Source organism: Phascolarctos cinereus, unplaced genomic scaffold, assembly GCF_003287225.1.
Source record: "Phascolarctos cinereus isolate Bilbo 61053 unplaced genomic scaffold, phaCin_HiC Scaffold_3;HRSCAF=262, whole genome shotgun sequence".
In the NCBI taxonomy this organism is placed as follows: Eukaryota; Metazoa; Chordata; class Mammalia; order Diprotodontia; family Phascolarctidae; genus Phascolarctos; species Phascolarctos cinereus.
In genome coordinates, this window is record NW_027555736.1 from 197,274,859 (window position 1) to 197,298,034 (window position 23,176).

Below are 23,176 nucleotides of genomic sequence, written 5' to 3' on the forward strand. Positions count from 1 at the left end.
AATTCAGCAAGAGCTGCTGAGAGGTGGTGCCTTAATAGGGGCCCCTTGCTGCCCCAACTATTCAATGATGCTATGATATTATATCAAGTTTCACTAAAATACTGTCCAGGAAAACGGTTTCCTGCACTCTATAAAAGAGCAACATTGTGTCAATAATGGCTGACAATTGAAGGAAATGACTATTACTCTTGAACACAAAGAAGACCTGCCCCTCCCTTTTCCTCTTTCCCAGAAAGAAATGTGGAAAAACAAAACAACAACAAAAAAAGCTATTGACCATTGAAACGGGAATTAAAGAATCTGCAGGTGTTGGGGCATTCTTTGTGCATTATAGGTGTGCCTCTCCTGACCAGTAATTGATCAGACCTAAGAACTTGAAAGAGGTTTAAGGAGGCGTGGAGATGAGGGTAGGGGGATAAGGAGAGGATTTACTTGTTCTGATTTAACACATGAAAACCCTGTGAATTAAAGTAGGATTTGTGTAAGATAATATCCTTTCTGAGATTTTTCCATGAAGTCAGGTTACTATGGATTCACTTTAAACTATAAAAAGAAATACAAATTTGAACCATCATTGCCCATACATGCATACATATTTATGACTTTCTTCAAGGAAAAAAAATTCTCAGTGGCACCAAATGGGAATTTCTATTATGACATAGAGGCTTTTCTTTTCTCAATTACTGTGTGTTACAAGATGAGTCAAAAAGATCAGAAGTGCCTGCTATGAATGTCTACTGTATGTGAGTCATTGCTTACCAATGCCTACAATGCAGAGTATAGCCCATGCCTTCCCCACAAAGAGTTTGCATTCTAGTTGGAGTATCAGCCAATTAATCAAGAGGCGTTTATGAAGTGCCAAGTATGTTCTAGGCACCGTGGGAAACCCTGGACATATGAAGTCAAAAATGAAACTGTCCCTGTCCTCAATAAGCTTACATTATATTCCATCAGTGCATATAACATTTTCACATATGAGTATATATGTATCAAGAGTTTAGAAAACAATGTCAGATGTTGCGATCTGAAAGGTTGAGACCTCTCAAAGACCAGAGTACAGGATGGGGTCATCTGGAATGAATTCACAGACTCAAGTCAAATTGGCAAAGATTTATTGTTACATACAGTAGGCAAAGATTCTTAAGGAACCTGTGAGAGACTGAGGATGGTGCTGACATTTATATGGAAAAGGAGCATGGGAAAGGAGTGCCAGGGATACTAATTAGGTACTATAAAGGTCCAGGTGTCTTTGGGAGCTAGGATGGGAAAGTGTAGGGAGTATACCGGACATTGAGGGAGTTGTTGGAGGCATGGAGCTTGGGGATCTGGCAGGAGGAAGAGTCCTTGGGTCAGCCAGAGACAAAAATCCTTGGGCCTAGACACCTCTCTCTCTGTCCTGATAAGAGAATGTGTTCCGCAATAAGAGAAAATTTTCCCACAGGGCAGGAGACTACTAAGAAATTGGGAGGCTTCCAGAGACATGATCTTAGGGCTGGGGTCTGAGTAGCCCATCACTCTTTCACCCAGCTTTGTGTAACTGTACCAGGGAGAGATAAGTGTCTTGCTGGGGCCCAGTCATGAGTAATTGCTAGGCACAGTGCCCTTGGGCTAGGAGGAAACTGCCAGGGATAGTGTTTCTGAGGCTAGGAGAACTATGGTTTTTTGAATTGGGATCCCAGTACAAGCACCCAAGCACCCATCACCAGACACTAAAGAACCATGCAGAGAATATAATAGATATAATGAATCAGTCTTTTTAGACATAACTAATATAGAAGTATTGTCAGACAAAGTGTAGCAACAATATTAACTTCTGTTATTGCACAAAGGACTTATGTAGATCCATATTGAATTGCTTGACTAAGAAACAATAATATTTCATTACTGATCATCTAAACCTGGCTGGGTTGTGATCCTCCTTTGAATGGAGGTCATAGGGATAAGGCTGAGGTGGAAGTGGTGGTGTCAGGTCTCTTACCTGAATACCATCTTGACTCAACAATCTAACTCGAATAATATAAAGCTGAAATCGATTAAACTAAGGTGAAATGCAAACCCCCCCCCCCGGTCTATGTATCCTTCTTGATGTCAGGATTTTTGTGATGGTGTTTTTGTTTTTTTATCATCTTCCACACAGTGTTTTGCATATTGTAGTTGCTCAATGAATATTTGAATGAATATAATTAAAATGACATGCTAACATCAGAAAACTAATACCAGTATTGATCTGAAAGTCAGAATTCAGAGGAAAAGAGAGTGGAGGGGAGGTGGGGATCAAGTCAATTTAATGCAGGTCAAGGCTAGTACATAAGAACTCAGAGTTCAGGACAGGCTACAAGTACTAAGGCCTCAGCATGTGCTGTTTATTTCAAGGATTAGAGCTTGGGTTTGTGAATGACTTGGGCTTTGCCCTCCAGTGCTAAATTGAGAGGAATCAGACAGCATTTGCATTCTTTCTATTGCTTAGAAACAGAGCTCAGGGTCTAGTTAACAAGAATACTTAATTAAAATAGGAATCATCCATATAATTGGCATGGGTGAACACCTCCCTATCTTGCCCTACTCAAAACTGAAGGGCTTTGCACCATATGCCTTAGCGCTGTTTACCGTGCTTGCCTTCAGTTTGGTAGGCAGCCTAACACCTCTTATCTCTTACTATTTCAGAGCCTCCCAAATGCTGAGCTAGCTCTGGCAATTCATGCATCAACCTCATCCTTTATGTGGACATCTTCTCTATCCTTCATCACCTCCCTATTTTCCAACATGGCCATGAGCACTTGGTCAACAAATGACCCTGTTTACTGGCCCTGGCCTGCCTGTCTACCTATGCCCATCAGCCTATGTGGATACTTTGACATCTTGACCATTGACCCAGCCCATAGATATACCACTGTCTGGGTATCAAGCACTATAAAACTAAGGCCCTAAAAGGGGCATCTCAGATCATGAGGAAGATCTGGGATCCTCCTATTCATTAAAGGGGGCCAGGCCCCTTTAATAAATGGTTCTTGTAACAGAGCTCTGCCTCAGTGGTTTTTCTTGCAGATTGGACATTTTGAGGCCCATAATTATGCAGGCCCTTGAACTGAATGTTGAAGGGGAATAGAGATGTCAAGATTCCAAGAGACAATAATGAGGTAGGAATCCATTCCAGGCAATTGAGAAAGCCTATCAGGAGTGGCACCTGTTTTATGTGGGCTAGGCTGGTTTCTCTAGAAGGGCGGAAGGAGGCTGTTCTTGGGATCATCATTTGTTTGGCTTCCTTGCTACCTGAGGCATAAAAGGGGATTTGGTGTTTGAGGGGAATTTAGAGAAACTTGCCAATTGCCCTTGAGGAATGTCTTTCTTAGTGTCTCTGATTGATTCTGACTGCTGTCATTAAAGCAGAGGCAGAGGGAAGTAATCTTTTATTTGAACTTAACTAGAAAGTGTGTCCTTTTAAACCATAAGTAAAATTGTTTGTTTGCTTTTTTTAAATTACATTTTCTGGTCCAGGAAGATCTCACTGCATTCTAAACCTTAGCATGAAATGTTGGATGGCTTGAGCTAGACCTAGCTAAGAGTTCCTCTCAAGGCATGGAGGGAGGAGACAGAATGTTGTGCACTGGGGACAGTGAGTAGGCCAATTTGTCAGGAAAGTAGAATATATAAGGGGAAATATCCTTTATTATTACACAGACTCATAATGTATCAAAGCACCACAAAAGAATGCAATCTATTGGTAGTCTTGACTGACCAGCCAGAGAATCAGTGAGAATAAATATAAAACAGTATTATTTTCTTAATTTGTGGTAATCATGTTGTTATTTTAAACCGACACTGCCTATGGCATGAGTACCCATTGTTTAATTGGGTTGAACATTGGTACCTTTGATGGAAAATATACAAGTGTGTGATGGTGAATTTACAAATGCATAAGCATAATGAAAAAATTGATTTAATTAATATTTTTGAAAATAACTATGTAAAGTGATAAATGTTGGGAAAGATACAAAGTTTAGATAATATAAGCTTATTTACCTTTAAGGTTTGCTAAGCATTTTGAATTCATGGTATCATTTGACAAGCCTGTGAGGCTAATATGATCCTTATTTTAAATACTTTCTTGTATTTTGTTTCAGTTAACAAGTATTTATTTTTTCTCCCACATCCTTCACTTAATTTTTTTTTAAATCTTGTAATAATTTGTATAACCAAGTAAAATACATTCTTTCATGGTCATATGTTATATGTGTATAATACAGAGAGAGTATGTATATGTATATGATGTACATATAGATGTATATATGTGTGTGGGTCTTATTCTACATCTTTATATACTCTGTAAACTCTGTGTGTGTGTGTGTGTGTGTGTGTGTTCCTGTGTGTGTCTTATTCTGCACCTTTAGTTTACTACCCCTTCTGTCAGGAGCTAGACAGCAGGCTCTATCAGTGGTCTCAGGAATTGTACTTGACCATTTTACTTATCAAATTTCTTAAGTAGTTCACTTTACAATGTTATGTAAATTGTTCTCCTACCTCTGTTTACTTCACTCTGCATTAGTTTGTATAGGTATTCCTAAATTAGTCTGAAATCAAGCCATTCCTCACTCCTTATAGCACAGTACCATTGCATTCCATTCATATAATTTGTTGGGCCATTTCCCAATTGATGGGCAAATCTTTAGTTTCTAATTCTTTCCCACGCATGCATATTTTACTTTATTGCACTTCACTTTATTGTGGTTCACAGATACTGAATTTTTTAAATTTAATTTAATTAATTTCTTTATTTGCTTTACAAATTGAAGTTTTGTGGCAGCTCTGTGTCAAGCAAATTCTATCAGCACCATTCTTCCAACAGCATATGCTCACATCATGTCTCTGTGTCACATTTTGGTAATTCTCACAGTATTTCAAATCTTTTTTATTATCATTGCATCTGTTATGATGATCTGTGATCAATGATCTTTGATGTGACTAGTAATTGTTTTGGGAGGGCCATGGTCCTGCCCATATAAGAGGGCAAACTTAATCAATAAATGTTGTATGTGTTCTGACTGCTCCACTGACCAGCTGTTTCCCCTTCTCTCTCCCTCTCTTAGGGCCTCCCTATCCCTGAGACACAACAGTTTTGAAATTTGGCCAATTAATAACCCTACCATGGTGTCTAAGTCTTCAAGTGAAAGGAAGAGTCAATCAGTGGGACAACCTTCATTGTTGTCTCATTTTAAGACATTGCCATAGCCACCCCAATGTTCAGCAACCACTGACCTTATCAATCAGCAGCCACTCACTGAAGGCTCAAATGATGGTTAGCATTTTTATCAATAAAGTATTTTTAATTAAGGTATTAAATTTTAATTAAAGAAAAATGCTATTGTATACTAAATATGGTGTAAACCTAATTACTACATGTACTGGGAAACCAAAAAAATTCATATGACTTCCTTTATTGTGATAGTCATTTTATTGTGGTGGTCTGGAACTGAACCCACAATATTTCTAAGGTACTCCTGAACCCAAAGAAATGTTATGAATATTTTGTACATATTGTCCTTTTCACTGTGAATTTGGGTCAGGGCATTAAAGAAGGCAATTAGAAACAATGCCCCGAAAGTCAAAAATTATACACACCATTTAACCCAATGATACCACTACTAATCCTATACCCCAAAGAGATCAAAGAAAGATTATTTTACAGACAAGAAAATAGACACACAGAAAAAGTAAATGTTGGCTCTATAGATAGACAGCTAATATATGTCAGAGGTGGCATTTGAATCCAAGGCTTTCTGATTCCAAGTCCAACACTTCTACTACTCTTTGTTGCCTGTCCATGATCCTTTTTCTAGTAGAGGTTACAGTCTATTATGGAAGATATTATGTACACATGCATGCATGTATGCATACACACACATACATTCACACACACATACACATGCCTTTATAGATATATTACAAAGTTACATGTGATAAGCACATTAAAAACGTACATAAGTAATTGATACATAGATTCTAAAGGGAGAAATAGTTGTTTCTGTCTAGGTTAGTCATGGAAGAAGAGGAGATGGCTTTTTGGAGGTGCATCCATACACCCAAATTATACTACATTTGTATTAAATTAACAAATACAGCAAGGAAAGATTATTTCTTTTATTACTGAATGAATATTTACCTATTTCTTGAAACACTTGAACTGCATACCTATCTTCATGTTGTTGTTGTTGTTCATTTATTGTTTTTGAAGACCAATGACATCACAGATGACTTCTTATGTGTTATTAAATTTAAGTGAGGCAGAGTTGTGTAAAGTCATCAATTTCACTCTCTTCTTTAGTCATCAAAGTCCAGTGGCAGGATAAAAGTCAAGATGACTGGTGATGGCCCAGGATGTGATGGATGACTTTGGCCTGTATTGTCTGCCCAGGCTCTAATCATACAGTTGCCTTCATGGCCATTGGAGAAGTTGTTCTCATCCACCCATTCCCACATTATTACTCACTGAACTGGACATTTTGTTCTTTGGTGAGAGTATGTGGTCCCAATGATAGACACCTCAAATTTTCCCAGATTTTTCACTACTATTTTCTTAAAACAAACAAACAACGACAACAAAAACCCACTAGTTTTATTCAAGCCCCTGGAACAGTCTCTATTACTACAAATTATATCCATGGAAGCCCCTATAATACTTGTGTCTACTGTAAATTGATGTAGACATTTCTCCTGGACCTTACATTTGTCGGCTATGATGCTCCTTCAACCTAATGGGAATTCATGGTTTTGTAGGAGGTCTGTTGTGGCTGATAGCATCTCGGATGCTTTGGCTATTCTGCCTAAATCAGGTTTGAAAGTATGTGTAGTCTTTTAAGAGGTGAATAAAGATGGCTGGAAGTTCCTTAATGAATGTGACCTACTCACATGGTAGAGTGAAAAAAGCACTAGATTTGAAATCAAAAGACACTGGTTTAAATCCTGCCTCTGATAATGTCATCTGTGTTACTCTGGATATGTTGCTTAGCCTTTCTGAGTCTCAGTTTCCAAATTTGGAAAGTGGAGATGGGGCAGGAGTGGACTAACTTGCTTCCAAAGTCCTTTTCAGTTCTGAATTTATAAACTTTAATCCTATTTAAAACAAAACAAAACAAAACTGCAGCTAGTTAAATTCTACAAATACTTAAATAGCACTCAAATGCAAGACATTATGGGGCCAATGGGAATAAATTGATTGAAGTAATTACAAAATTTTTGCCCTCTAAAAGCTTACAATCTAAGGGGGAAATAATATACACACAAATAAATGTGAGAAACAATGCAATGACAGCAAAAGTTTACCAAACTATAAAATAGAAGATACAATGTCATCACAGTGTTCATCCTGAATTATCCATATCCTACCTAGTGCTAGTTGGACGGTAGAGTGGATAAAGCCTGGCCATAGAGTCAGGAACATCTCAGTTCAAATCCAACCTCAGATACTTACTAGCTGTGTGAACTTTTGCAAAACTTACCCTCTGTTTGCTCCAGTTTCCTCAAATATACAATGGGAATAATAATAGTTTGTACTACCCAGAATTGTTTACAGGATAAAATCAGATATTTGTAAAACACTTTAGAGCATAGTAAGTACTATAAAGGCTAGCTATTATTATTATAAAAATTGATTAATTTTACAGTTATATAGACTAGAATACATTTAAAGTAAGAATACATTGTGTATGTAAAGTACACATTCATTGCTTTCATTTAATGAACTTCATAATTTGTTTTTTCAACCAATGATTCCAATGACCTTGAGTCAAGAAGACCTGAGCTTAAATCTGGCCTCAGACACTAACTAAGCTGTGTGACGCTGAGCAAGTCACAGAGAGGTTGTCTCTGTCTCAGTTTGCTCATCTGTAATATGGGTATAATAATAACACCTACCTCCCAGGGTCGTTGTACAGATGAAATAAGATAATATCTGTAAGTCACATTTCAAACCCTAGAGCCCTATAAAAATATTAGGTCTTATTAGTAGTGGTATTAGTAATTAAATAAAATGTGAACATTCAAAATAAATAAAAATGAAAAGATGAAAGTTAGAAGCACTCAATAAATCTCTGATCATTTTCCTTTGCACGTGTTTTAATTTTAGCTCGAGCCTAAAATAGCAAGTATTTTTAAAGATACCCTTAGTTACCACTGTGACCACTCTGTTATAACTCTAAAGTAGCTTGGAGGAAAAAAATTCTACCATTCTTGAAAAGATGGGTTTTTTTTTAGGGAAGAAACTCCTTTCTTAACTTTTTTCTCCTACCTATTCTTTTTTAATGCACTTCCTGATATGATAGATAATGTCACTTATAAGTTTTGAGCATGTAGTTATGTACCAATAATTTCAAAGGTCAGAACATTCAGTCAGAATGCTCATTAGATTATTGTGGCCTACATCCCCTTCTATAATTTTTCAGATATCCAGACATTTGTCTGCACACACAAGACAGTTGCGGCTCTCTGCAGAGACTTAAGCAAAATCTCCATTACAATGTATTGTCTCCTCTCTGAATGCTCTACATTTTCACTTGTCTTCACTATATTAACTGATGTCATCTCATGGATTTTTAGTCTTGTCTAAACGCCTCGTGCAGTGACACTAATATAAAAAGGCATATCATGAGGTGTAGTTACTAATATATAACACTAATTAGATAAAACATTGTTTTGTCTGGTACTACCATGTTATATAAAAAAATGCCCTCATATATTCATTTAAAGTCAACATGTTCTATACGTACAGTAATATATTTTGAAAGGGAAGTTAGTTAACTCCTTTTAATGCATATGAAAAGTGGCTTCACAGTTGCCATATATCACCAAGCTATTATACAAATCTAATTTCATGAATGAAGCTTTGTTTGAGCAGCAAAATTTTAATGATTAAAATGAATATAATCACTTGGGAAAGGTAAGAATGTTAGTTTCCTTTTAGCAAAAAAAAAAAGCCAAAAATAAAAAGACATTTTGTCAATTCATGGCGCTTCACGATTTTGTTTCTCACACGTATTATCTGGAGGAGAGGGGCAAGCATAGAAAGCGCCTCACAGGCATGATACTAACATGAAATAAATCAATGCGATGTCATTGACTGATAGGACCTTTACTGAATTTCATTTCCAAACATCTCAGGTTCAAGGTGTAGAATGAGAAAATGAAATAGAAGAGAGAATGGGGCTACTTTATCCAATCATATCAATTCATATATATTTATTCAACACATATTACATCATGTTTTTAGCACTGCAATAGTGGAAGAAGCAAAGAACTATAAGATTAAAAAAAATTGTTCTTGTCCTTAGAAAGCTTATGATCTAATCAGAAAAGTCTAGACTAAGCAATAGATCGGATGATACCTATAAGTCGAATATTTGGTAAATAAGAGTGAGATATAAAACCAAATAATAAATGTAAAACAAAATGTAATTAGGTTAGAATTGCAGCATAGCAAATAGAGAGCTAGACTCAGCAAAGGAAAGTAGGTTCAAATCTTGCTTATTACACATACTAGCTGTGTGACCCTAGGGAAGTCACATTACCTCTCAGTACTCTAAGCAACTCTCTAAGACTATAAGTTGAAGAGAAAAGCATCAAACTACACTGGTAGAAAACATTTCCTTATCCCTACCCTTCATCCTATAGTTAGGTCATAAATTGTGTGCCATTGACTCTGAAGTGCTATAGGACATCAGAGGGGAGGAAGATGAGGGCTGAGGCAGTCTAAGAAATCTTCCTGTGTGAATTTTAAAGAATTTTAAAGAATGACTAGAGTCATTAAGGGGATACCCATCAGTTGGGAAATGGCTGAACAAGCTGTGGTGTATGATAGTGACAGAATGTATTATGCTGTATAAGAAATGACAAGCAGGATGATTTCAGAAAAACCTGGAAAAAGTTACATGAACTGATGCAAAGTGAAGTGAGCAACCAGAAGAATGTTGTACACAGTAACAGCAATATTGTATAATGAACAACTATGAATGATTTAGCTATTCTCAGCAATGCAATGATCCAAGATAATCCCAAAGGACTCATAATTCAGTATGTTATTTGCCTCCAAAGAAAGAACTGATTTTGTCTGAATATAGGCTGAAGCATGCTATTTTTCTCTTTCTTTTTTTTTGAATCTTCTTGTACAAAATGACTAATATGGAAATGTTTTACATGATTGCACATGTATAACCTATATGAGATTGCTTACCATCTTAAGGAGGAAGGAGGGTAGGGAGGGAAAAAAGAATAGAACTTGGAAGGCAAAACTTTAAAAAAAATGTTAAAATTGTTTGGACATGTAATTGGGGGAAAATATTATTTTAAAAAAAGAATGACTAGAATCTTCATGAAGAGAAAGAAGAGAACAATTCAAAAGAAAGGAATAACATGACTGAAGGCATGTTTAAGTATGATATATTGATTGAAATCATCTGATTATGGTACAGTGTATTGAATAGGCAGGTGAGATGAAGCACGTTATTAGGGGTCTTGAAATCTACTCAGGGGAATGTAGATCTGAAGTATAATTGATAATATTTATGCAGCACTTTGAGATTGCCAAAGCACTTTACATAAATGGTCCCCACAAGAACTCTGTGAGTCAGATCTTATCCCCATTTTATGGATAATGAAACTGAGACTCACACAGGTAGTTAATGTTGAAGAGGATGTATAAACTTAAATCTCCCCTGGGTCCCAAATCCAACATCCTTTCCATTACATCACTTAGCAAACCTGAATGATAGAGAAATTAATAAAAATTCTCAAAGGAGAAACTTGAACTAGAGAAAAGAAATATATTTGGTACAGAAAGAACCTGAAATATGGCTCTTCCCCCTCATGTACTCCCGGGGAGACTGCAGCTCCTACTGTGCTCACAGTACTTGGTGTAGTGTTTTGGCATGTTAGTGACTGATCATAGACATTCAAAAAACAAGTAGAGGCAGCTTGCCATGCTGGTTCTGCTACCACCTTGTTGTATGACCTTGGGCAAATTACTTCACTTTTCTTGGCCTCAGTTTCTCAGCTGTAAAATGAAGAAGTTGGGCTAGGTGATGTCTCTTGATCAATTTAATCAATCAATCAGCAAGCATTTATTAAGGGCCCACTCTGTGCCAGCTGCTGTGCTGGCACTGGTGATACAAAGACAGAAGTGATAGAGTCCCTGTCCTCAAAGTGTTTATAGTCTTCTTTTTTTTTTATCATTTTTTAAAGTTTTGTTTCTTTAAAGTGGTTATATTCTAAGTAGGTGAGACAATATGTACAAGTATGGAAATAACATATAGAAACTAATGCAAGGTAATTTTGGGAGGGTGAGCATTAGCAGATGGAGGGATCAGGAAATTCTTCATGTAAAAGGTGCAATAGAGCTCAATCTTGAAAGAAACTATGGAATCACAGATACAGAAATAAGAAGAGAGCTCTCTCCAGATATGGGAACACAGCTAGTTCAAAGACACAGAGGTGGCAGATGAAGTGATGCATAAGAGTTGAACATAGGCAAGTATGGCTGGACCATGGAGTGTCTAGTCTCCCCTAGTGTTAAAAGTGTACTTGGCAAGATAAGAAGGAAGATGGCTGGAGCAGAACAAATGAGCAGTGTGAAGGCATGACTTCATGCTCAAGGGCCTGGAAAGTCAGATCAAACTAGGGGAATGGGATACAGCTGAAGGTCAATGTCCAGGTAGGCAGGCGGGAGACAGCACACAGAAGGAAAAACAGGAGGAGGACATAGGTTGAGGTATGGCCATGGTGACAGGATTCATTGTCCAAGTCAAGCATGATGAAGGCAGGGAAATGAATGTGGAACATAATTCTAGGGCTCAGCAAGCCAGAATATGGACCAAACAGCAGATCCCTTGCAGCAGAAAATCCCAACAAAGCTCTCTGCCTATAAAGGCTCGTAGATTTAACTCTGGGAGGGACTTAAGAGGCCATCTTCCATACCCTCATTTTTTATATTAAGAAACATAATGAAAGAGGCTAAGTGGGAAGGGAAGGGGATAGTATTTATATAGCATCTACTCATGTCAAGCACTGTGCTAAACACTTTAAAAAATGTTATTACATTTGATCCTCACAACTACTCCGAGAGGTAGGTGTTATTATTATGCCCCTTTTACAGTTGAGGACACTGAACCAGAGGCTTAGCTAGAGTTACATAGATAGCATCTGAGGCTAAATGTGAACTCAGGTCTTCCTGACTCCAATCTGGTTGGAAACCACAGTGCTATTATTGGCTGCCTCTAAGTGCCTTTCCCAGGGTCCCAAAGCTAACAAGTGCCTGAGGCAAGATTTTAATTCCTAGCACAGTGTCCCCTGCACCACATAAATCCTCTTTTTAAAAACAATTTAAGTTGGTTTTTTTCCAGTACAAATTCTATAGTAGTCAAAGAAGATCTAACTGTTAGACTCTAACAGATGTGATCTGATCTCCAGAGTAAGGCCTGGTTAACATATGGTGAAGACTGTAGTTCAGAGGACTAGATAGTCTGAAGTTCTTAGCCTGGGATAGAGTTCATGGGGTCTGTGAATGTGGATGGGAGAAAATACAACCTCTTTCTTTCAATATATTTTATTGTCTTTGTAAGGCTATGCATTTTATTTTACACATTTTAAAAACATTATTCTGGGAAGGGTTCCACGACACAAAAAAAAGTTAAGATCTTCTGCTCAGGACAGTCATGAGGGAGTCTCACAGAATGAAATAGTTCCTTAATCAATACTGATTGAAGTGCATAGAATTGAACTGAGTCAAACATATACACTACTGATGTAGAGGGTGAAGGTATCATTAACTTCTTCAAAAGTCACATAATGTCAGTAGCTGCAGCCTCTGTAGGTAAAAAGCTATCAAAATAGTTGTTGTTCCTTCTCCCCTTTCCCTAATATCACAGTAAAATTAGTGACAGCAACAATGAAATATGTGCTACATTTGGAGTATGATCCAGACAAGAAGGTTACCTCAGAGCACACGGCCCATGGTGGGTCTTAGTAACAACACACCTGAGCACAGAGCACTGTCAAATATCTGGTTATGAGACAGGTAAGACCCTAAAAAAAAAAAGCTGAAAAGGCATAAACAGACACAATTCCAATCATCACTATCTATCATTCAAAGACAATTCCAATCATCAGTATGAGTATAAAAGCAAATGCTCTGCAAATTAAAAATTGGGAAATTGGGAAAAGCCTTGATCATTTTGTACAGGAGATAAGGCAAGAAGATAATAACAAGGCCTGTATGGAGGTCTAAATAAGGCCACACAGGGTTGTTAAATCAAGTTGGGGGGGAGGCGTAAATGGAACCAAATCTTGAAGTGAATGTGACACAATACACTATTCTAGCCATGTGAGATTAACAATAACTTTCATTTATTCTGTACACACTGAAATCTGAAAGACAGACCTAGAGAGGCCAGAATAGTTCAGCAAAAGAAATGAATATATGGGCTATTGAAAGATCAAAGAGTAAGATAGTCTGAGGTTGGATTCAGAAATACACTAAGAAATATAAGATCCTCCAAGGAAATCGTAACATACAGCAAATTTACTTCAAAAACTGGAGTCTGCAATTCAGTTTTAGAATTCAAAGAGTTCCTCCCCAGTAACTAAAGAAGAGATGTAACTTGATCAACCCGATCAGCCTTGGGTCAGGACTGATTCCCTTGCTATTTATTGTATTAGTTCATTTGCTATTCATTGCTATTTGTACTTTTATCATCATAACTTTGCATTAATTAGCACAACATTAAAATAAAATGTCATTGTGATTCCAAAGCTGGGTTGTAAATGTCTCCAAGCAAATATCCAGGCTTAGTTCTCCATTTCATCCATCAAAGTGAAGTTGATTAATGCTTTAGAGGTCATTCCAACAGACAAATAGATTGATTGTAGAAGTGCATTTTTCTGCCAATTAATGATCATTTTAATTGTCTTCTCGTGGAGATATAAAGAAACTTTTTTTTGGAATAGAGGAAAGAAGATTAGGAGAGAAGCATTTTCATTATTTGGAGCAAAAGAGTTAATCATGAGACCAAAAAAAAAAAAAAGGCTACATTTGAGAAGGGCTTTGGCAAAGTTTGGGTCCAGGTCCAAAACCCTTTCGACAGTAAAAAGATATGCAGAGTACAGCATCACTGCAGCATAGATTTAGAGCTGGAAGAGACTTTAGAGGCCACCAATTCCAACCTACTTATTTTACAGATAAGCAAACTAAGGCACAGGGAGATCAATTGATTTGCTCAGGGTAACACAGTTAGTGTCTGAGATGAGATTTAAACCCAAGTCATTTTTACTTGAAGTTCAAAGTCCTACCAAAGGGAGGGGTTTTATTAGTGAGCTTGACAGCTATTTGGTGATATGTTTTGGTCATCTGACTAGTTCACAGTATTGCCAGTTTGAGCTAGAGGATAAGGAACTTAAGTTGTACCATCCTTTCTGGCAAGATGAACCTCAGCTGGAACTGTGGGTAGCAGGTGACTGCAAAATGTCAGAACCACAGCTTAGAGATGTTTGGAGTCAAGAAATGGAAGGTAATTGTGCATAGTTATATACCTCTAGCATAAATAGATGTCACCATGGGGAAAACCCTGACTTTGGCACAGTGTTATTCAATTCAGCAGGCATTTAAGCACTTATGTGCAAGGAAGAACAAAAATAAAACAGCCTTTGTCTTCAAGGGGCTGTGGAATATATCATGATTCCAGACAAATATAGTAGTCAATAGTCGATAAACATTTATTACGTGCTAGGCACTGTACCAGTGCTGGAGATACAAATAAGAAAAAAACAAAGACAAAAACAGTCCCTGCCCTCAAGAAGTTTATAATCTAATAGGGAAGGAAGCTGGAAAGGAAAAACAGAGGGTACCCAGCATGGGGACATGATGTTTGTGGATTTGAAACCAAGAAGAACAACTGGTAGAAAATGAAATCAGTAGATAATCCTGAGCCCTCTGTAAAGGGAGACTTTGGGAGGAGATTTTTGTTTTGTTTTGTTTTTCATTCTACTCTCTAGTCCTCTAATCAGAGAGAGACAGCTGAGGGTACTAAGCAGGTATTGAGTATCAGAGATGAAGCAATCTGCATGATGAAATTTCTGGTGTTGAGATTATCCTGGGAAGCAAGCATGAAGTTCCAACAAATTTAAAACCAAACAGAGCAGTTGCTCTGACCCCTTCAGACCTGGCAGTCAGGTGAAGCCTATGGATCCATTCTTAGTGTATATATTATATACACATGCATACACACACATATATATATCTACACACACACACACACACATATATATACACATATATATACATATCTATACACACACATAGATTAAGTATATGTGTGTGTGTATATATATATATACATATATATATACATATATACTAAGTATATATGTGTATACATATACATATATACTAAGTATATATGTGTATATACACACACCCACATATATATACACATATATATACACACTTACATATATACACACACATATATAATACATAAATATATATATTTTTTTCAATACTTGAAAAGAATGGTAAATTTTAATTACAGGTTAGTGAAAATAAAGACGTAACTTTTTCTTTTTCCCACTCAAGTTCACTGGCCTCCTGAAATCTACCCATGGACTTCTTGGGGGTGAAGGAGGTTGTTTAAGACCCTTCCTCTAGAAGAATGTACATGGACAACAGTTAGCACAAACAGTTTAGGTAACTAAATTCAACCTGACATCCAACCAAATATAGAGTATTTGAAGGAAAGTAATATAAAACAAAGCTAGAGAAATAGATTGTAGGCCATATACGAAGAGTCCTGAAGGCCAGAGGAGGCAATTTGTATTTTCAACTAGCTAACCTGTGTTGTTCTCAATCTTAATCTGGTTTACTCTCTGGAGAAATATCTCTTGCTGAACTTTTCCTCTGATTTCATGTTATCCTTGATTAGAGAGCCTCTGGACTCAGCTTTGGCTGTTTTAGCCCTGACCTTTGTTTTGGATTGTATTTCCTATTGTTGTCTCTCATCCAAACAATGCAACCGTTAAACCCTGGATTTCTCTTTAGTCTGCCTACACTGCTCCATGCTCTCTATTTTTTATTTGTGATCGTCTCTGCTATTATTTGTATTGGTATCTGTTAATAATTGTTGACTTGGGGCCTACCATTGTCTGGGTTCAAGTTACTCCATGGACCCAGCTGCAGTTCAAACCATAGACTTTCTTGTCTAGCCTACAGCTACTTGCCTCAGGTATACAAGGCAGGACAGGATGTTCTTTTTAACCTTCCTTTTTTAATCCTCAATTGCACTAAGTGAGGGAGCAGTCAAAGGGAATGCTAGTGACTTAGTCTCTAATGGTACCTACCATATACCGAATGCCTCCAATCAATAACATGTGAGACTGCTCGACTCTAGGGCAAGAACACCATGCTTCCAGGAACAATAACTTCATGATGGGAGGAAAGCAAATGGTTCAGGAAACAAATGAACAACTGTATATTAAGCTAACATATATTAAGCATAATTGACCTACTAGAAATATTCTTCAGGCAGCATAATGCCTGGCACATAATAAATGCTTAATAAATATATGTTGATTGATTGAATGATTGCTAAATTTTTCCAACTTACTTCAATAATAATTTACTAATCATTAACTATGTGCAAGGTACTGTGTTAGGTGTCAGGAACATAAAAACCTGCGCCCAAGAAACTTATATGTTACTAGGTCATTCATAGGGCAGCTAGGTAGTACAGTGGATAGAGTGCTAGGCCTGGAGTCAAGAAGACCTGAGTTCAAATCTGGCCTCAGATCCTGAGTAGTTGTATGACCCTGGACAAATCACATAACCCTGTTTGCCTCAGTTTCCTCATGTGTAAAATGAGCTGGAGAAGGAAATAGCAAACCATTCCAGTATCTTTGCCAAGAAAATCCCAAATGGGGTCATGAAGAGTTGGACATGACTGAAATAGCTGAACAACAGGGCCATTCATAGACTAATGTCCTTGGAAACTTTAGACTAGGAAAAGTTGGCATTTGTAACCATGCAGTTTAGAGACCTGTAGGTGTCATTGAGTCATTCTCTGCCTTATTGAGAATAGCCCCCTATTGAACCATTAAACTTCTCAGGGACTTAGTTTCCCAATCTGTAAAATATGAGTGTTTGAGTAGTTGATCTCTATGATCCCTTCAAGATTTAAATCCTGAATCCCATCCAGTAGAAATTAGACTAAACAGAAGCAGGTAACACCCTGCCACCTATCCAATCATGTATTCAAATTGAGACTCATTTTTACCCCTACTGTAGCTGCTGGACCTCCTCATGAACACTCACTGTCTTGATTACCAAAGGCAAAGAATTCATGAAACCATCTGGAGGGCCTAGTAAATAGCCAAGAATCTGTTACTGTATTATGGGCTATCTATACATTTCTCAGCCTATTGCTTTCCAAAAAATGCAGGGGTTCATAGCATTCCTCCCACAGACCAGCTTGCCCTCCAGGACCCTCAGCTACACAGGCTCTCCAATTTCCTATATTTTCCTAGTTATAACTTTCATCCCATAAAGGCATGTAATGCTATGAACTCTTATGTACTTGAGTGTTTCTGAGAACCTCTTGAATATAATTGTGGCTCAGGATGAACGGTGTTATGGAGTAGAAAATGGAATAGATTTGTCAGGAGGCCTGGGTTCAAAATCTGACCCAGCCATTTATTAGATATGTGCCCTTAAATAAATCAGTTAACCACTGTGAGTCTCAATTTCTTTATCTATAAAATGATGCTATATTAATAATATAAAATATAATAATGCTAGTTCTGCCTGACCAATAAGCTTTTATAAGGATCAAATGAAATAATGTGCACAAAAGACCTTAGAGGACCAGACAAAGAAGTTATCTTTATCATCATCATCATGTTAATGCAACATAGTATAGCAGATAAAACATTGAATTTGGAATTAGGAAGAATTGGGGAGTTTAATCCTATCTCTAACATTTACTAGATGTGTGACCATGAGTAAAGCAAGGCAAAAGGCATTCATGAAGAGCTTACTGTGTGCCAAACACTGGTCCATACTTTCTTCATCTATGAAATTAAGGTTTGGAATCTGTGACCTCTAAGCCATGGATTTTGGCCTTCCAGTTCTAAATCTACAGTGCTATGATCATCATAGGCAGCTAGGTCGCTCAATGAGTGGAGTGCCAGTGCTGGAGTCAGGAGGATTTGAGTTCGTCTGGCTTCAGACACTTACTAGCCATGTGACCCTGAGCAGGTCACTTAACCTCTGTTTGCCTTAACCTGCTAGAGAAGGAAATGGCAAACCACTCCAGTATTTGCCAAGAAAACCACATGAACGGTATTGGCATGATATGGTCCATGGGATTAAGAAGAGTCAAACATGCCTAGACCACTAGAAAACAACAATATGATTATCATTCCCTTTCAAATGTATGTGGCTATTTTGGAAATTAATTGACAATCCTTCTATTCTAATCCAATCAATTATAAAACTAATCCCTTTGGGATCTGACCTTGGGCATTGCATAGTTTCCTCTGCTCCCCAAGGTGGTAGAGGCCAAATGGTTGCCTCAGGAAATAATGTCCTTAAACTGGGCTTCCAAGTAATTTGCCAATAGTTACAAATCTAGAAGGTGTTGGAAGTAGAATTTGAACCAATGTCTTTCTGAGTTCAAGCCCAACACCCCTCTTCTATATATTGTTGTTCAGTTGTTCAGTTGTGTCCAATTCTTTGTGACTCCATGGACCATAGCACAACAATACTGCCTGTGGAGTTTTCTTGTTAAAGATACTGGAGTGGCTTGACATTTTCCTTTCCAGCTCATTTTACAAATAAGGAAACTGAGGCATGACTTGCCCAGGGTCACACGGCTCATAAGTGTCTGAGGCTGGATTTGAATTCAGATCTTCCTGACTCCAGGCCTAGCACTCTTTCCACTGAGCCACCTAGCTTCTTTATGTATATTAGAGGACCACAATACTATTGTATATACTCCTACAATAGAGGACTATTATCATCTACCCCTAATTCCTGATGCGGTTCATTTATCCTGTTCATTAAGCTATACTTGCGGGGAACTGATAGTCTGGTACTTGGGAGGCCAGCAGGAAGAAATAGTTTCCTAAAGCAGCTATCACTAATATAAATGATCAAAATGTGTGATGGAGTGAGGTAGAGCATGTACTGCTTTGATAGACTTTCAACAGTTTGGGGATTATGTCTTTTGTGACCACCCAAAAGACCAGAAAAATCTTTGGCTAACTGAAGCGGAAACTTTATGATAGTCTGACTGACTCCATACATCGTATGCAGGAAACCCAACTGGTTTATACAGTCCTTAAGTCCGTACCTGACCTACCATTTATGATTTACTAAGCTAGAAAAAAATGTAAATTCAAAAACGTAGATTAAATTCCTAGGACGCTTTATAGTTAGGCAAGGGTTAAAGATAGACCCATGGAAGGTGAAGGTTTTCCTACAATGGGAGAATCTTTAATAGAGGGAGAATCAACAACTCTATAATGGTTCTTAGGAGTATTACGACCAGTCCATTTGAAGATTCTCCACACAACAGCCTTACCAATACATCCAAAGATTTTCCATTGGACATCTACAGCAAATATACATTTCAACAAGTTTAATCAAAACTTTATGGTCGCTCCTGTCAATCTAGCTATACTCTCACCAGCCTTTGGTGGTAGAAGACTATGCTTTCAAAATAATGATTGGGATGGTAATCTTATCATCCAGTAGCTGCTCAAGTCTTCCACATTCCTGAATGCAAATTTATTGAAACTTTCTCCAATAGAAAAAAAAAGTTGTATTTATTTGGGAAAGGCAACTCCTCATACTGCCACAGTCAAGACATAGAGATGTGAAGAGCATCTGCCATCCTATCATCTTTGAAATGGATTACAAAAAACTAGAACATCCATGGACTGCCTATAAATTCAAACACCATTAAATCCCACAGTCCCTATTTTTTTTTAAATTTACCCTCACCATCAACCCAAGTCATGGAAGTCAAGTTAGCCAACACCTTGTCCAGAAGCCTGAACATAAGTCTCTCACTGAAAGCCACCACTCCGGGTTGCACCTACTATTGAGAAACTTTAGGGCAGCCAAAGCCTGCAGTGGCCCCACCACGAATGCCCTTTTTCATGAAATTGTTTCAACTTTATGGTCTTAAACATCATAATTCCAGAATTGGAAGAGACCTCAGAGGACACCTAGTCCAATCCCTTACTTTACAAGTAAAGACACTGAGGCTCAGTTAAGTTTATACAATTAACAAATATCAGAGATAGGATTTGAACCCAAGTCTCCTTACTTCAGAGCCAGTGCTCTTTCCATTGAGCCATATCACCTCCTTTCTTATCCTGCCTCCAGTCACGTTATTCCATCTCTTTTGTGTTTTTGATCAACGCTATTTAGTTACCTTTTCTTTGTATGGCATCAGCAATAAAACAGGCAGATAAAATATACAAACTATACTCTGAGGCAAAACCTGAGATACTATACCTCTATACCTCAAGAAAACTAGTTGAAATTTTTTATTCAGCATAATTTTGCTGCAGTAATTCACTTCACTCACCCATCTGCAATTTACCATTCTATGCTACCTATGCCCGACATAATCACTTTTTCTGTGCCCACATACCCTGAATCATATATGACCCTGTCAGCTTACAATTACCTAGAAGAGTAATGTTATATAGCAGAGATTGTATAGGCTGGTGTATGAAGCACTTTATGTATGACCAAAGGCACATACAGACAGGATTCTATCTTCACCACTCATCTAGGAAAGCTTTTAGTAATTAGTAGACCAAGTTTCATTAAGAGTTCAGAACACCTTATGGAGTAATTCTGTAAAAGATTAAAAACTAGTTGTTCATCCCATTTCCATAGCAAAAGTGGTGAATCTTACATCCTAGAGGCAGCTAAGAAGCACAATAGGCAGAATGTTGGGCTTGGATTTAGGAAGACCCAAATTCAAATCTGACCTAAGATACTTAACTAGGTATGTGACTCTGGGCAAGTCACTTCACCTCAGTCGGCCCCGGTTTCCTCAACTGCAAAGTAGGGTGATAATAGTATCTACCTCCTAGGGTTCTTTTAAGGATCAAGTAAGATAATATAAGATAATACAAATGCTTAGCATAGTACTTTGTATATCATAGGTGTTTAATAAATGCTTGTTCCCTTTCATTTCCCCACCAATGGAATCTGTTTGCCCTCCCCCCCCTCAGATCCTCTAAAATTTTCATAGATTCTTGTTCTAATAAACACACTGGAATCCACATTTGCATGTTTTACACTAATATTCCTCTAACATCCCCACCAATGATCAACAGCCAGGAGTTGGTCCTCAATAATACCTCTTGGCTATCTTCAAATCGTGAATTACAATGCTTCCCTTTCTCAGATCACATAGAAACAAAATCTCTCCTGTCCTACACCATAACATAATCATTCCTTCAGATATCTTACGTCTTCAAGCACTCGGGAAAATTCTGCTTTGTAAGTGTAATGCAGTTGTCAACATTCTGTTGTTTCTGAACTAAACGCATAATCAAATAATGGAAAAGGTTGTGAAATCTGGACATCGTCAGGCATCAACTGAACCAAATGTATTCCTAATGGATTTTTAACAGTGACCAGCTTTCCCAAGCACTCAGAGTCTCCTCACTGTTATACATTACCTCCATATACTCTCCAGGGCGCCTCTTCTATGAATGGAGTACAGCTAGGTGGTGCAATAGATAGAGTATGGCATTTTGATTAAGGAAGACCTAAATTCAAATCTGACCCCAGACACTTGACTAGTGGTGTGACCCTTGGCATGTCTGTCTACCCCAGTTTCCTCAAATACAAAATGGGGGTGAATAATAGCACCCACCTCCCAGGGTTGTTGTGAGGCTCAAAAGTGTCAAAATATGTAAAGCATTTTGCAAACCTCAAAGCACTATGTAAATAATAGCTATATATCATGCACTATCTCTACATGACATACGATTGCTAAGGTTTTATACCCATTTTATGCATGGGGAGGTGGGGGACAGGTAAGTCAGATAGACTTCTGACTTGTTTATATTTTTGTTGGTGAACCTGTGTTATTAGCACAGTGCCTGGCACATAGTAAGTGTTTTAATAAATGTTTGTAGATTAATTGATTAATGATTAATCCTGAACTATATCTAATGTGTGGTTTCCCCAGTAAAGCTAGCCATTAGGCATGTGTGTTTAGAGTAAAATGTGGTCGTGGGTTCAAGCTTCATGAGGTTTCAGTCAGGCCTCAAATCCTTTTAAATCTAGGGGAAAAACCACAGAAATCCGGTGACTGTTTCCCTTCCCACAGTCACTTTGGATCTGTCCTAGAGCAAATTCTAAACCCTGAGATGGCTTCCCAATGGCCTTTTTTAGGTTTCTGTGATTCAAAAGTGTTCCAAGTTAATTCTGAAGAAATGAAATATGTTTCAAGGCATTTAAGTTAAAGAAGCAATATTAATTGACATATATTGCAACCTTCTATAGAGCACAGTGTGAAGATTTACACTAAGCGTGTGTGAATTCATTCATCAGGCCTGTCACTTCAGTTTTAAGATGTGTTATATGCTCTGATTTACAGGTACAAGGGCCTAAAAAAGAAGACATCACCATTTCACACTAGGAAATGTTCCAATTATACCCTGTTACCTGTATTAGTAATTGACAATTGCGGAGACCCAAAGATATGGGCCTCCAGATCTGTGTTGTTAATTGATTTATGTGTGAATATGCCAACACAGCATGATTTTTAGGATTCTTAATGAGTGGAGGTGGTTCTAACATCTATTAATTGTTTAAACCTTACACTATTTTAAGATAAGTTAGGAATTCTTAAGCTGCCACTGTGATCATGTGAAAATGATTTCACTTATCATTCCTGAAGTATAAATGAGATTTAACTATCAGTCACGTATGTATGTCCAATTAAAACAGGTAAAACAAACATCACACTGACTACCAAGAGGAGCTAAAGCAATGCACATGAATAGGAAATAAGGACAAAGAATCTGTTCCTGAGGCCTATTATTACTGATTTATTATGAAATTGAATTCATAACAATAGCTAGCCCTTATTAAGTACTTTAAGGTTTGCAA

At 37.6% G+C, this 23,176-nt stretch overlaps 1 long non-coding RNA gene across 1 annotated transcript in view; it reads left to right on the plus strand.

Moving 5' to 3' along the window:
- Positions 1 to 5,261, plus strand: part of LOC110220290 (uncharacterized) — a 44,551-nt gene extending 39,290 nt beyond the window's left edge. The window contains exon 3 of the long non-coding RNA XR_002327833.1: positions 5,085 to 5,261. This is a non-coding gene — a long non-coding RNA (uncharacterized LOC110220290). The remainder of the gene's footprint in view (positions 1 to 5,084) is intronic.
- Positions 5,262 to 23,176: the final 17,915 nt, after the last annotated feature.